This window comes from Culex quinquefasciatus, chromosome 3 (genome assembly GCF_015732765.1).
Source record: "Culex quinquefasciatus strain JHB chromosome 3, VPISU_Cqui_1.0_pri_paternal, whole genome shotgun sequence".
NCBI classification, from domain to species: Eukaryota; Metazoa; Arthropoda; class Insecta; order Diptera; family Culicidae; genus Culex; species Culex quinquefasciatus.
The window spans coordinates 36784841-36800886 of NC_051863.1; positions in this window are offsets into that span (position 1 = coordinate 36784841).

Below are 16046 nucleotides of genomic sequence, written 5' to 3' on the forward strand. Positions count from 1 at the left end.
CTAATGTTACTTATGGTTTTCGTCATGGTTTATTTCGTGAATTTTTTAAATTTAAGTTTTTTAAGCCTTCGACTGTTTAAATCTAGTATTTACTTCATGATTACGTTAACATTTTTTTTTATGTGTATCCCAGAAAAAAAATCACAAAAGTGTCGAATCCATACCGATGACTGTCATTACAAAGACAACGCAAAGGGTACATTTCTGGCCGGAAAGATGAGCTTCGGCTGCACGCTGGTGGCCTTAATCCGGAAGCTGCCTTGATAGCGGCCAATATCACCCACCGCCATCAGCATCAACATCGGCAACAACCCACTTATACAATCATGTCACACAAACACACATGCAAATGCGATTCTCGGAGGGTGGCGAACAAAACATCGAAAGGCAACGCAAAATTAAGGCGAAAAATAGGATTTGTATACTTTTGATTTTGTGTACCCTTTTCTGCAATAACTTGCATATTCCGAAAAAAAATGTGCGTATTCTCCAACACATTTACGTCTATGCCTTGTTTTGTTTGTTTTTGTTTCATTTTTGGTTTCGTTTACTACGTTCTTGCGCTCGATTTACTACCCATATTCTTCACCTCAAAACACTCGGTAAGTGTGTGTGTGGCGTGTTGTTTGTTTACCACTTACAGCTCGAGCGCGCGTCGTCTGACGTGATGCCGCTTGTTTACGTCAGGTTAGCAACGACTACTACGACGCCTGCCCATGATGATGGCGCAGGAATTACCTAATGACGCATCCATAGTTCTGTGTTGTGCCGCGTCGCCGTCGTAGGAGACTTTGGTCGTCGCTACAAGTCGGTGGTGGTGGTGTTGTTGTGGGCACCTTGAGAAACTGCGTTTTGCATGGTCTTGTTTTCGATTTGAATGGGGGATTTTCAATGGGACCAGATGAGAAGAGTGTAAACAACGAAATTGAAACTGTTTTCTATTCGCTTTTGCGATTTTTTTTTCTGAGTTTGTTAAAATGTTTGTTTGCATTATTAATTTCAATGTGTTTTTTTCTATGTTCTTTATTTTTTTGAAGTCTAGTTAACAAAAACATTTATTTTTTTTTATTCAAGCGACCCCATTTAGGTCAAATTCGAATAGTTGATTGACTATTCATTTACAAAATGCATTTTTTAAATATTTCATCACCTCCGTTTTGGCCATTATCTTAAATCTAAAAATTCTAAATCACTTTAGCATAGTTTGGGGATCACACTTAAGGCTTGACAATTAAAACATGATACAAGAAAAAACTTTTTTTTTGTGTGTGAATCGATTATCCGAAGTGAAATATTTCCCAAGTCCTTCGGATATTTGAGTCTGGACTGTATTTACATTGGAATTGGTTGTGATACGTTTTAGTGAAGTAATTTAATGTTTCATGTTCAGTTTGTTTCAATTTAAGATTTTAAGAAGAGATAACTAATTCAAAACAACCAATGCGCCTCGTAGATTGGTCCTTTTGAAAAAGTTAGCGAGAAGATTTCATTTGACTGTATAATATAAATCGCTTTAATTTTTAAAAGATGACATTTTTTTATATTTTCGGACACCTCTTAAAAAGTTATAGGAGTTTACAATTTTTTCAGGTTTTCAGGCTGTTTCCTAGAGGATTTCTTTCAAGATTTTTTTTTCCAAATTCAAAGAAGTCTTTTTTAAAGGACTTGAAGAAAAATGTTCATTTTGAATCCTTAGTGTGTAGTAGTTCATCCTTATTTTCTCTTTTGTTTGTTTTTTGTATAACCCTCAGAAGATAGAAAAATTTTCAAATAAATTAAAAGTTTTAAATGCAGATAACAGTGCTTAAATCCCGGGAATTCCCGGGACAAAAATACCGGGATTTTTCCAAAACCGGGAATTCCCGACTCCCTGGATTTTTTTTATATTTTGTCCCGGGAATTCCCGAAATTGAAAACAAATCAAAATTTGGTCTAGAAATTCAGATTTGGCTGTGGCAATAACAGTTAAAAACTTAGTAATCGTTAAGAATTTTAAAGCATTACAATTTGTTTTCGGCATATATCAGTATTCATTTGGCTTATAAGGGAAAATTGTTAAAGTTTAGTTTACAAATCCGTAAAATGCTTTGAGCCTAAAATATTTTCTTTGAAATTTTAATTTATTTAAAAAAGACTTTAACTTTAAGACTTTATGACTTTAAACTTAAGAGGCAGTATTTGTAGATTGTGCTCGGTTTGTTCTAGAGCAGCGATTCTCAAGCTTCTTCTAGGCTGGTACCCCTTGCCTTGTAAATCAAGTAGGCCCGGTACCCCCGTTGAGAATCGCTGTTCTAGAGGTCGTATCGAGGTGCTCCGATTTGTATGAAACTTTCAGGGTTTGTTTGTCTATACATGAGATGAACTCATGCCAAGTATGAGCCCTCTACGACAAAGGGAAGTGGGGTAAAACGGGCATTGAAGTTTGAGGTCCAAAACACATGAAAAATCTTAAAATTGCTCGCATTTCCGTAAAACTTCATCAATTCCAACTCTCTTAGATGCATTCGAAAGGTCTTTTGAAGCCCTTCAAAATGTGCTATAGACATCCAGAATTGGTTTGACATTTTTTCATAGCTTTTGCAAATTACTGTTAAAAATGGATTTTTTTAAAACCTTAATAACTTTTTGCAACAGCCTCCAACACCCATACTCCCATAGGTCAAATGATAGATAATTTCATGGACTATAAGCTTACGGTATTAACTTTTTGGCCAATCGCAGTTTTTCTCATAGTTTTACGATTTTTCTAGAACAAACATTTTACAACGTTAGTTTTTGCCCTGTAGGCCAAGAAGACGGCACTTTTTGGTCTCAATTTTGTCATATTCGGAATCCTCAGAAAATTTTACATTAGATTGAGGTGTTGGAATTTTGAATTTGATTGGAAAAAATGCCATTTAGAATTAATTAAAATATTATTTAGAATTTTGTCGGATTAGGGGTAAAACAAGTTTTCGCCTACTTGATACAGCATTTGACGTATTGATCATAGAGTAAATAATATCTATTTCTTTTTTCAAAAATGTTTTATTTAATTATTTTTTAAATCAAAATTACAACTCCAATACTTCTAACTTACGTGAAATTGACCGAGGATTCCGAATATGACAAAATTGAGACCAAAAAGTGCCGTCTTCTTGGCCTACAGGGCAAAAACTAACGTTGTAAAATGTTTGTTCTAGAAAAATCGTAAAACTATGAGAAAAACTGCGATTGGCCAAAAAGTTAATACCGTAAGCTTATAGTCCATGAAATTACCTATCATTTGACCTACGGGAGTATGGGTGTTGGAGGCTGTTGCAAAAAGTTATTAAGGTTTTAAAAAAATCCATTTTTAACAGTAATTTGCAAAAGCTATGAGAAAAAGTCAAACCAATTCTGGATGTCTATAGCACATTTTGAAGGGCTTCAAAAGACCTTTCGAATGCATCTAAGAGAGTTGGAATTGATGAAGTTTTACGGAAATGCGAGCAATTTTAAGATTTTTCATGTGTTTTGGACCTCAAACTTCAATGCCCGTTTTACCCCATTTCCCTTTGTCGTAGAGGGCTCATATTTGGCATGAGTTCATCTCATGTATAGACAAACAAACGCTGAAAGTGTCATCCAAATCGGAGCACCTCGATACGACCTGTTTCACATCGGTGAAAAACTCGCTCTTAAATATTACATTAAAAAAATAATTCATTTTTTCACAAAAAAACGGCATCTGGAGCAAATCACGACAAAAGTAACAAATTAAGCAGCTGTTCAAGCTATTTTTTTGCATAATGTTCTGATTGTTTTGCTTGATTTCGGTTACAACGGGAATAGAACAATGCAATTAGTACACCGATTTGAAACTTATTGCTCTAAAATCTCCTGTACCTATTCAGACTGCAGTCCCGTTTATCCCCAGTTGGCGGTAGTGATTTAAAGATATTTTTCAAAATATGTTTTTAATATAAAACATAAAATTCTAAACTTATCCAGAGTGTTACATTGTCTGGTATAATTTTATTTGTTTTCGTTTCTTGTTTTTTTAGAGAGTGGAATTGTTTAAGCACAACAAAGAACAAAAACTTTTTTTAATGTATTCTAAGCTATCTTAAGACTGGTGTCCTTGTTCAGATTGATGTGAAGCTTAACACCAATTAAGAGTTTTGAGCTAATTTTGAAAATCATAACAAATATAATGAAAACATAGATTTTTCGACCGTTTCCCGCGAAATTCAAAACCCGCGAAAATTGTACGTCCTAGTAGATAAAATAAAACTTTTACTCAATCTGAATTTGGATAAAAAAAATGGATTGACAAACGTCATACTCAATGTTTAAAAAAAAGAATGATTTCATGGAAAATAATAAGATGCCAGGTCTTTTGCAAATCTGCGCACCAAAGTTTCAATAGTCTGTGCACCAAAGTTTCAATAGTCTTTTGGAAGTTTAACCCTCGACAACCCAACCCCGCCTTTAGACGGGCTTCGATCTAAAAAAATCGCAAAAAATCAATTTTTCAACCATTTTTTGATCTTTAAACAGCATTGGAAAGAAGTAGGGGAAATCTACCCATTTTAATCCTAATAAGCGGTCGTGTTTGAATGATGCTGGATAATCTAGAGTCTCCCTTGAATTTTAATAAAACCAAGTACACCAACGAGTAGAGCAAGTTTTAGTGAACATTTCTGTTTATTTTCACTTTCACTAAAAGTTATTCTATTTCTTTACCAAGTATTTAACAAAAAAAAATTCCCAAGGGTATTCTAATCGAGGCGAATGCATTGGGCCACGCCCATTTTTCTAATATCGGCTTAGTTCTTTTTTCTTCCAACACTCTGTCGAGCTTTGCCATTTGCGCTGACAGTTCAAACGAACACTCACGAAAAGTGGCATTTATAGGGAAAGTTTCCTGGCATCGCTGGCTGTGCTGCTGGGGGTGTTGACGGCCAGCCTTTGTTCTTTTTTGCCTTCGTCTCTCGCTCGGTTTTCTTCAGCCTTCGATTGGAATGCAAAGTGAAAATTGAAACGTCAAACGACTTGGCGCGTTTGTTTTTTTGATGGCGCTTGCTAATTTATTACATTTTTTGGGATTATTCTTCAAGTGAGTGCCTTACTAATGATCAAAAGCACATGTTGCCGGTAGTTGGAAGCAATTTCATATCTTAAGCGCCGTGAAAAAGTAAGCGAAAGTGAAAAGTTAATTTTGGCGATATTCATTAAACGTTTGAGGGATTCTCGTGTGTGTCACTGTGTGTGCCAACAAAATGATGAGAAGTGGTCTCGCAAAATACAAATTATGATCAAAAGTGCATTAAATGTGATCTTTTTGACCAGTAAGTGGCATACATTTGAGTGCTTACTAGAGGCGGTGCTGTTGCTGGTAAGTTTATAGCCCAAATAGTATTTTTGGAGCTTTAATCGAGCATCAAACTCTCCATATGACGAAGATAGGTGTTTGATTGGAAAGGGTAGATTTCCCCTACTCTTAAAATTTTAATTATTTTTTTTTACTAACATTTCGTATATTTTTAGCAAAAAGAAGTATGCAATGATTTTTGTAGTGTCCCAGACTATGCCTGTACGCATTTTTTTACAATTTTAATGAAAATGCTTGAAAAACATGAAAAAAATAGATAGGCAGAATGTAATGATATGAGGTAGTAGAGTAGGTCAAATGCTACCAAAAACAAAGATAAACTTAACATGATAAATGCAAATTAAAATACTAAAATTAAAACAAGAAAAGCATGAAACAAGTAAATTAAAGATTTTCGTAATCGAAAAAAAATTGGGCAGTAGAGAGTGAATAATGATTTGTAATTATTATCTAAAATATTGTTTTGATTAGAGCGTCCGGGAAACGGGGAACATATTTCGTATTTTATAAACGGGATTTACTTGAAATAGTCATAAAAAATCATTTTTTCATTATATTTGTTATTTGTTAAGTTTTCCTACCTTAACTTCATAATGTAGTAATAGTAATTAGTCATTATTAGTGATAATCCAATTTCAATCTAAACAAGGACATCAGTTATCAGATAGCTTAAAAGAAATCAAAAATGGAATGTGGAAATGTAAAATCAGCAGTCAAGCTTTTCCATACTTTATGGATGACGCCATAGGTGTAAACAAAACTTCAAAGCTGTGCAACAAACGGAGTTGAACTGATTTGAATTAGATTACAATAATTTCAAGTATTTTTCAATTGAATTTCTTAATTTTCAAAACTTTTAACTTTTTCCTTATTAGTAGTAATTCCAGATTAAATTTGGGGAAAACAAGAACATCTTCAATGTGTTTATGATGTTAGTTCTGGGAATTGCCTTCTTCTCCCCATCAAACGGTATTCCTCCGAGAGGGGCGAACGTTTGCATTTTGGCTGACTCATGCAGGCTAGGGAAGAACATCGTGCCCGATCAAAGTCGCGATCGGCTCCACCACATCCGGAAATTTTAAACAGTTTTGATTAAAATGTACGGTGTTGGATTTTAGTCAAAGTGAATAATTAGTCATACTGTAAATGTATTCAGTTTGAGTGACTAAATTTAAGAAATAGAAACATTCATGAGTAATAACTTAATATTCCATTTCTTTAGGTTTTTTAAATGATTCTCATAAACATAACAAATTCATACATTTGCTTTTTGGGTAGAAATGATGAAATTTAGTATAATCTTCTGAATTCGAAACTTTACTGATTGATCAAATTTATTTTAAAATTTTGCGAGATAGATATTATAATCTCAATCCGTTGCATAAATTGCCGTTAAACGCGAGGAGAATCTCCCCGTTTCCCAGCCAAACATCTTCATTTCCCAACCCGTTACAAACTGCGGCGGCCTTCTTTCACTTTGCCGTGGTAGTGGTGTTTGTGGTTGCTTCCCAGCACCACTGCGCGCCTAACCTGTTCGTTCAACAATCCACCAGAGAGCTAAGCGTCGTCGTCGCGCTGCTGACCGTCACGGAGACTTTTCCTCCTCAACCCCGCTCTCTGTATGTGCTTTTACGTAATTACATGTTTCTGTCGAGCTCTCTTTCGCTCGCCTCTTTTTTTCTCCTCTCTTTGATATTTTTTGCTACCTTTTGTTTCTGCACCGACCAGGGAGCTCAGAAAAAAGGAAAGGAATTTAAATCCGGCTGATGTTGCTGCACTGCCTTGACCACCTCTCGCCCGTCGTCGTCGTCGTTCAATCCCAAAATGATGGTTCCTCCTTAACTTTGAAGTCGTCAGCCGAGCTGCTGCAAACAACAATGGAACCACCGACTCGTAATTCATCGACGTAGACGTTGTTACTTCTATGTGGTGACAACAAATCGACGACGTCATGCTGTGTTGTAAAAAAAACGCTAAACCTTGATTTTTCGTCAACAACTTTTAATCTTTTGATCACAATTAGGGGAACAGCACCTAATTCCAGCGTGCCTCTAATGTTGGCAGGTCAGAACTTTGACATTCAATTAGAGCTAGTTGTTCGGACTAGCAGTTCGGACAAACTGATTTTAAAAGCAGCTCTTTGTTTTTAGCGGCTTTAAACTAAAATTAAACCATTTTATTAATTGGGGAGTTCAAGTTGATTGATAAATTATGCTTACATGAACAGTTTCCCTAGTGTGCCCTTTTCTCACTTTGTGTGCTCGCTGGCGGGTTGTTCAGGCACTAGTAAAGTAAATACAATGTTCGAGTAAATTCCAATAGATATCAATTTAAGATAATCACTTACAAGCTACGATTCAAATAATTGTTGAACTGATGACCAACTTTTGCCCTCGTAGATCGCCCCACGCGGTGTGGAACAAATTGCTGATAAATAGCATAAATTCATTATTTGGCGACCCGCAAAGGGCGATAAACTGATCCTACTTACAAATGCAGTTAGATTATGTAGAAATATAAACAAACTTCCTCGGGTTCCACCAATAATTATCAAATTTTCTACAACTAAGCACAGATCACTGTGAACAATCAAAATGGTTTTCGCTTTATCCCAGATTCTCCGGCAATTCGTCGCGGGTCGGCTTTCCGGCCACCGAGTTCTAATCGTGCGTTCTCTTTTGCATGTCGTGTTTCACTTGCTGCAATTAGGCTGGTTCATCCCGGTGCCAACACTAGTTAAAAGTGTTTTCAACTGAAATCGTGTGATAAATAGCTCAATAAGAAGTGAGCAAGGAAGTTTCTATCAAAAGTTTTGCAAAATTAGTTGTTTAAATAGTGAATATCAGCAAATTGGATGGAGTTAGGAGCGAGTGCTTAACCTGCCAAACATACGAGAATTTCCCCTAGTTTCATTCCTGGATCACCTTCAAAGATTTGTTTTTTTTTAAGTTTCAAAAACAATTACAGTGGGAAGTTTTCCAACATTTTAAAATATATAAAAAAAAATATCAACAACATCTGACTCAAAAACAACTCAAAATTAAAAAAAAAAATAAAAAGAAATAGAGTTCTTTGAAGCTGTTTCACACATAACAAAAAACATTTTTGGTTCACTTCCGGTTTAAAAAAAATTTCAGGTACGTCATCAAGGGTGACATTGGGTCTGGGGGGTGAGATTGGGTCATACAAATTTCAGCATTTTTGTATGATCCGATCTCACCCCCTAGACCCAATGTCACCCCTGATGACGGTACCTTAAATTTGAGCTTCAATGTTTAAACCGGAAATTGACTTAAATTTGACATTCCTACTGTAACAGAACATGACAAATAATTATTAGTTATTGACAGTGACTCTTAAAATGCTGAGTTGCGTTAAAAAAAATATTTTTTTTTTAAAGGGCAACCAAGCAAGTTGTTGTGTTCTTATTCTAAAATTATTGAACTTACGGACCCAATCCTGGAATAATGTGATTTTAAAAATTGACAAATTTTGTTGTAAATCTTTATACAAATAGTTGCTTAACCCTTTCAGGCCTAATGGGTCATATATGACCCAAAAATGAAAATTTTCAAAAGTAGCCTATAATTTTCGTATGGTCATAAGAATCATTTTCCCATAATTAACTCAAAAAATATTTTTTTCAAAATTCAGGCCCTTTCAGGGTTAAAGGATGAATTAAAAAAATATCGATAGTTCCCGTGGTTTTGAAGATACTAAAATATTTGTAACAAAAATCTGGCTGCAAAAACATTGGTTGCTGTGTGCACCGTTAAAATTTAAAAATTATCATAAGAATTTTGTTATTTATGTATTTGCATTTCTTTCTCATTTGAATTGACTTTTTTAAACACATTTTTTACATTCAAATCACCCATTGTTTAATGTAGATCGAATTTACATTCAATCTTCAACTCACACCATTTATGGGCAGCTTTTGATCATGTCAATTAAAATGCTTTAGAAAAGCATAAAGCAAACAGACACTAAATTTCAAAAAATTATGGCAAACAAGCCATAATTTCTATATTTGCATGGAAAATGTGTTTAAAAAAAGCATTTTACACTAGTTCAGTTGTTTTGCAATCATTAGTTTTCTAAAAATGTAAGATTTAACGAAAACTTTAAATATAATTTGTACCCGTCTTAACGCAGTTAAAAAAAATGGTTTTATTACAGCCCAAAAATTGGTACAAATTTTGATTTAAAAAAAAGTGCTGGATTGCCTCTCTGAGCAATTTCATTTTGTATAGCTAAATTCCACGTTTTCATCAGAAATAAAGATGGCATTGCAATAATCAGGAAATTTATAACTTAATATATTGAACCATTCAGATATTAACTTTTTCTAATTAATTCAAAAGTTCTTATAAAAAACGCAATTAGCTAAATCATAACTACTACACGTAACTATCTACTATACGCAATTATCTCAAATCGTCGCTGACTTGCTACCTTGTCGTACGTGTATTTTGGGCCAAATTAAGAACGTTAAGAACGTTTGGGCCAAATTAACGAGTTAAGAACGCCGTTTTGTGCAGCTCATAATGTCTCAACTTTTGACCTTCACAGACCGTAAAATCGACTTCAATCCTGAGATATTCAATATAAAAAAAATAAACGAAAATACTCCGTGCATTGTTGTCATTTTTCATATGAAAGAACTTCCAAACTTGTTGTGCTATCTTGACTTGACACAGCCTGAAAATTGATGTAGGGTATTTTAACCATTAGTGGACCCCCTAGTAGAGCCGAAGCACATTTCTTACAAATTTTCAATATTTTAAGCACTTTTTCATAACCCTTTGTACAAAACAATGAAATCTGAAGTCTTTTGATCAATTTTGACTATTTGTTTCATCAGTTATTTGTTTTTGAGCAGAAAAATAGCCATTTGAAAAAAAGTTTTTTTGCCTTGTTATGGACCCCCTTTTCCTATAGTGGACCCGGGTCCACTATAGGCAAATTGTTATTTTTATACCAAATTTAACATTCCAACGCCCAAGGCTCCAAAAAAGTTGGAACGGTAACTTCAACTCGCTGGCTCTCAGGCCTTACTCAACCAATCAAGATGATTCTTTTTTCCAGTGATTTGTTAGGATGTCTGGATTATTCTAGAACTTTGCAGAACTTAATTTGATCAAATCTGTAATTTTTGCGATCGAAAACATCGTTCCAACTTTTTTTTTCGAGTGTAAAAAAAATCGCCGAAAATTCCGCGGAGGTGGAACGATGTTTTCGGTCGCAGAAATTACAGATTTGTTCAAATTAAGTTCTGCAAAGTTCTAGAAAGATCTAGACATCCTAACAAATCACTGGAAAGAAGAATCATCTTGATTGGTTGAGTTAGGCCCGAGAACCAGCGAGTTGAAGTTACCGTTCCACCTTTTTTGAGAGGCTTGGGCGTCCGTGTAAGTTGGACATGCGTTGGGCGTTCCAGTGTTAACCGATATTTGATGTTTTGATGCATTGTGTAGGTCTAATGATAGATATAATGAATAAAAGATGGATTTTTCTCACTTTTCATTATAAACAAATATGTTTTGTTAACAAATTTGGCTTTAAACAATAAAAAACCTAACAGACATTTAAACACATTTATTTACGAAAAAGATCAGAGAAAACGTCTCAAAAACCACTATAAACATAAAAATAAAAAAAGTAATCTTGATGCAAATTTTTCCATATTAATAACATAAATGGTTGACCGAAACTAAATAATAGATTTGTTTACAGTTGCTGATAAAACCGCGCATGTTTATTTAAAAAAATGTTTTGTTATTGATTTGTTATTATAAAATATCATTTCAAACTGCAATTATGATGCTTCAGTTAAGTACAATGAACTATAGTTTTGATCAATTATAAATTCTTACGGCTTCAGCATTTTTGGTACTTTTAACATGAAAACAGCTACATATATGTATACTCACACGCAGAAAAAGGCATATTTGAATCAACAAAACATTTTGTTGATTTGAAAATCTAGATTTTTGTTGAATCAACGCTAAACGTCAAAGCAACTTTTTCAAAACAACAAATGATTTTTGTGGAATTGAGAAAATCAAGGTTTGTTTCAACGCAAAATCGGCGTTGATTATATTCAACAAAATTTTTGTTGAAACAAACCTCGTACAGGCTGATTCAACAAAACATTTTTCTGCGTGCATAATTGAAAAAAAAATGCGTTTAGGTTGATAACAACATGCATTTATTGTATGTTTAAGAGAAACTTTTGCTTGAATACACAGTTTTCTTCATTTTTGAAGGTTAAATTAACAGGGGCCCACTTTTGAAAAAGTTTGGATTTCGTTGTCCTGTATTGGACCCCCCCTGATTTTTGCTCGAAAATGACAGCTCTTCGCTTTATTTTAGTAAAGATCCTTAAACTTACATTATTTCGACTTGCTGAAGTTAAATAATCAGTCAAAAAATGATTGGATGGTTAATTCAATCATAAAATATAAATGCAGTTTTGTTGTGAAAATTCTAGTGGCCATGGCTGATTTCAGATATCGAACTCAAAACACTTATTTTGGTGAAAAGGACAATTCAATTTCAGTCAACATTGTTTTAAATGATGCTGAACATACCAAACAAAAGATTTGTAGACAACAACACGCTTGAAATTGTGATTTTATTGAATTTTTCTTCAAAAACCCTTCACGTGAAGACTTCCATCATTGTCATGATTTTTCGTTCAAAGATATAAATTTTGCGTCGCTTTCAATATTTTGACAAAATTCCTTCAACAAGTTGTTTAGAATAGTACCCTACACATGCTGATTTCTTTTGGTAACGATTATCCCATTCCTTGTAAAGTTATGGAAATCGTCATTAATCAATGATTGCCAACTAGGACGTCAATGACTGTGCCACAAAATTATATAAATTTTGAAGCACAATTGATTTAGATCAAAAATTCCTTCAGTGGCTTCAAGATGGCAACAACCGGCACATGCTGATTCCTTTTGGTGCTGAAATTCGTTAAATTGAATTTAATACAGAATATTTTATAGTGATGATCAAATTTCTTCCAAAATGATCAACGGCTTCACCTTCAGAGGGTCCTCTATAGGAAAGGGGTCCACTAATGGATAACATACCCTAAGTGCGACAACTGGTCAAAGGGATTTCAGGCCAGAACGCTTCGGACAGAAAGTCCGACCAACTTCGGAAGGTCAGCCAAACAAAACATTATAAAGAATACATATTTTATAACAATACTATGAAGTCATAGTAAGTTTTAATCCAAATGGTTTTTGTGACGAGAAACAGCATTGACATACTCAAAAGAAATCACCTACACTGCCGAACAATAAAAGACCACACCAACTAACGCGCAAAGAGACGCCGTCGTGGTGAAATTAGGACAACGAACGACCTTTTCTCGGTCACCACTTTGGCTTTGCCAGGCAGCAGTGCTCCCAGCAAGCAAACAATGAGCATGGTGAACCGTGGTGTGCCGTCAGGTGGCCGTACGTACATTACCACGATGTCGACGGCGTCAGTCAGCAGCGACCGACGACCGACCGGGCCCCATAAAGTACTGCCGGGGAAGCAGCAGCCTTGAACTGGATCGTTGACAATGTCATCAGCCAACCCAAAGAGCTCGCGCGGCGGTGGTGTGTGTTTGTGGACGGGAATACAACGAATTTGACTTCCTCGCAAGTGATTCATGGGGTTTGTTGGGGGGAAATTGAAGTAATACTTGGATGGGCTAGTATTTTCCGTTAATTAAATTTTTTGCTTGGTCAACAAACCTCCGAATTTCATATTTTGCCGAATATTTTAAACTGTGAAGAATTATTTATGAAAAAATAAAGGCATTCGTAAATTATTAAAATTAATCAGTCTATCCCTCTCTTACTTGACGTGAACTGTCACTTGAGTGAAAGGGATAGACTGCTTGTTCACAAACGCAGATTCGCCCTATTGAAAAGTTACTACGGCATTGTTATTGAGCTTATTTGTGACAGTAGCATAACCGTATACTTAATTTTGTACCGTATAGTTCAATTTGTTCTTTTCATAATTCACAACTATTTTGTTTATCATTATTTTGAAGGTTATTTTGATGATGAATAGGTTTCATTTTTTAACTCAAACAAAAAGAAATATCAGTAGTTTGATAATTCATTGTCGATCAGAACCAGGAACAAAGTTTTCAAATTGCGTCGCAAGTGTAGATCATATTTAGCAACACTTCTTGAAACAATAAAAGTGGGTTAACAGATATTTGAAATTATATTATTATTTTTAACTTTCTGCATCCCAAATCATTAAATTGATTCGTTAACGAATCAATTAAACTTGCCGTTTGCATTCCAACCCTCATTCACAATTCCAAATCCTATTACACAAATCGGTGCAATTCAGGCAACACAGGCAACTCATTTCAAGCCGATTACATCAATCCAACCCCATTCTCCGCTCCGCGGCCATCACACCAGGTCAATCCAGGTACGAAAGTATGGCCTACATCCCACACTTTTCCCCTTCCCCGTCAGCCCAAAGTTCCCGTAGCTCTCGAGGGATGGTCAATCCGCGTATGCTCCAATTTTGCCTCTCCCCCATTTTCTCCGCCAACGGTCCACCAACCTGAGTGCGGCGACGTTGACCTCAATTCCGAGTACGCGGCGCGGCCAATTTGTACGACCTTCACCCTGAGCAGTAGCCCGTCGTCAGCAGAGAGCGGTTGAGTGCACCCCCCCAACTCGCACACACATGGGCTGACCACCGCGATCTCTCGCTGTTTTGAGCGCGTGTGAGTGTGCGGGAACTCCGGCTAGAGGTGAGTGTTTGCGCGTTTTTCGCTTGTTTCGCGGCGTCGTCGTCGTCATCGTTTCTTTCTTCCTTCCTTCCTTCTTGGCCGGTCAGCGAACCCTCGCGAGCGCGCGCGGTCTTGGCCGACTGCAGACAGCAAAGCAAGCCTTTGACGCCGGACTTTTAAATCGCCATACTCAACAAACAAACAAACAAAACAAATTGAGCCACACGAATATGCCTTATCTGTGCGATGACGGTGTGGGTCTCACCTGGAACCTATGCGGGTAATTCTCCGTCAACTCACACAGCAGTTTCCCCGACCCCTCTTAGATTTGCGTGAAACTTTGTCCTAAGGGGTAATTTTTGTGTACGAATCCGAGGTCCGTTTTTTGATATCTCGTGACGGAGGGACGGTACGACCCCTTTAATCAGAATAATATTTTTTCAGTACTCAGATTTCGTGAAATTCGAACCTTCTAAGATGTGAGTATATGGGGCATCTGTCAGATTTGAGTAAATTTTACTCAGAATTAATCGAAAATTGAATGAAATTCACCAAGATAAAATAGATAAAATTTAGTGAAATCTGACAGATGCCCCATTTATTCATTTCTAAGTAGGTTCGGTTTTGACGAAAACTAAGAGATTTAAAATAAGGAGGAAGTTTCGTTTATAAGGTCTCAAAATGCTTTGTGAAATGGAAAAGCATGTTTTTTTTTTATTTTTGCAATGCTTAACTAACACAGTGTACGGGAAATTCTCGTATGTTTGGCAGGTTAAGCACTCGCTCCTAGCTCCATCCAATTTGCTGATTTTAACTATTGAGCAATTCTCTATGAAATCGGTCTTTTTTCTTCAATTTTAATTTTTGCAATTTTTAATCCGACTGAACCTTTTTTGGTACCTTTGGAATGCCTAAAGAAGCCTTTTTGCATTATTAGTTTGTCCAAATAATTTTCCAAACAAATTTGGCAGCTGGCCATACAAAAATGATGTATGAAAATTCAAAAATCTGTATCTTTTGGAGGAATTTTTTGATCGATTTGGTGTCTTCGGAAAAGTTGTAAGTATGGATATGGACTACACTGAAAAAAATGATACACGGTAAAAAAAATTTTGGTGATTTTTTTTAACTTTTTGTCACTAAAACTTGATTTGCAAAAAAAACAATATTTTTAATTTTTTTTTATTTTTTGATATGTTTTAGAGGACATCAAATGCCAACTTTTCAGAAATTTCCAGGTTGTGCAAAAAATCTTTGAGCGAGTTATGAATTTTTTAATCAATACTGATTTTCTCAAAAAATCGAAAAATTGGTCGTAAAAATTTTTCAACTTCATTTTTCGATTTAAAATCAAATTTGCAATCAAAAAGTACTTCAGTGAAATTTTGATAAAGTGCACCGTTTTCAAGTTAAATCCATTTTTAGGTGACTTTTTTGAAAATAGTCGAAGTTTTTATTTTTTTAATTAGTGCACATGTTTGCCCACCTTTGAAAAAATATTTTTGAAAAACTGAGAAAATTCTCTATATTTTGCATTTTTGAGCTTTGTTGATACGACCCTTAGTTGCTGAACCATTGCCATGCAAAGGTTTAGAAACAGGAAAATTGATGTTTTCTAAGTCCCACCCAAACAACACACCATTTTCTAATGTCGATATCTCAGCAAATAATGGTCCGATTTTCAATGTTAAAACATGAAACATTCGTGAAATCTTCCGATCTTTTCGAAAAAAATATTTTCAAAATTATTAAACCAAGACTAACATTTTAAAAGGGCGTAATATTCAATGTTTGGCCCTTTTGAAATGTTAGTCTTGGTTTAAAAAAAATTAAAATATTTTTTTTCGAAAAGATCTGAAAGTTTCACGAATGTTTCATGTTTTGACATTGAAAATCGGACCATTATTTGCTGAGATA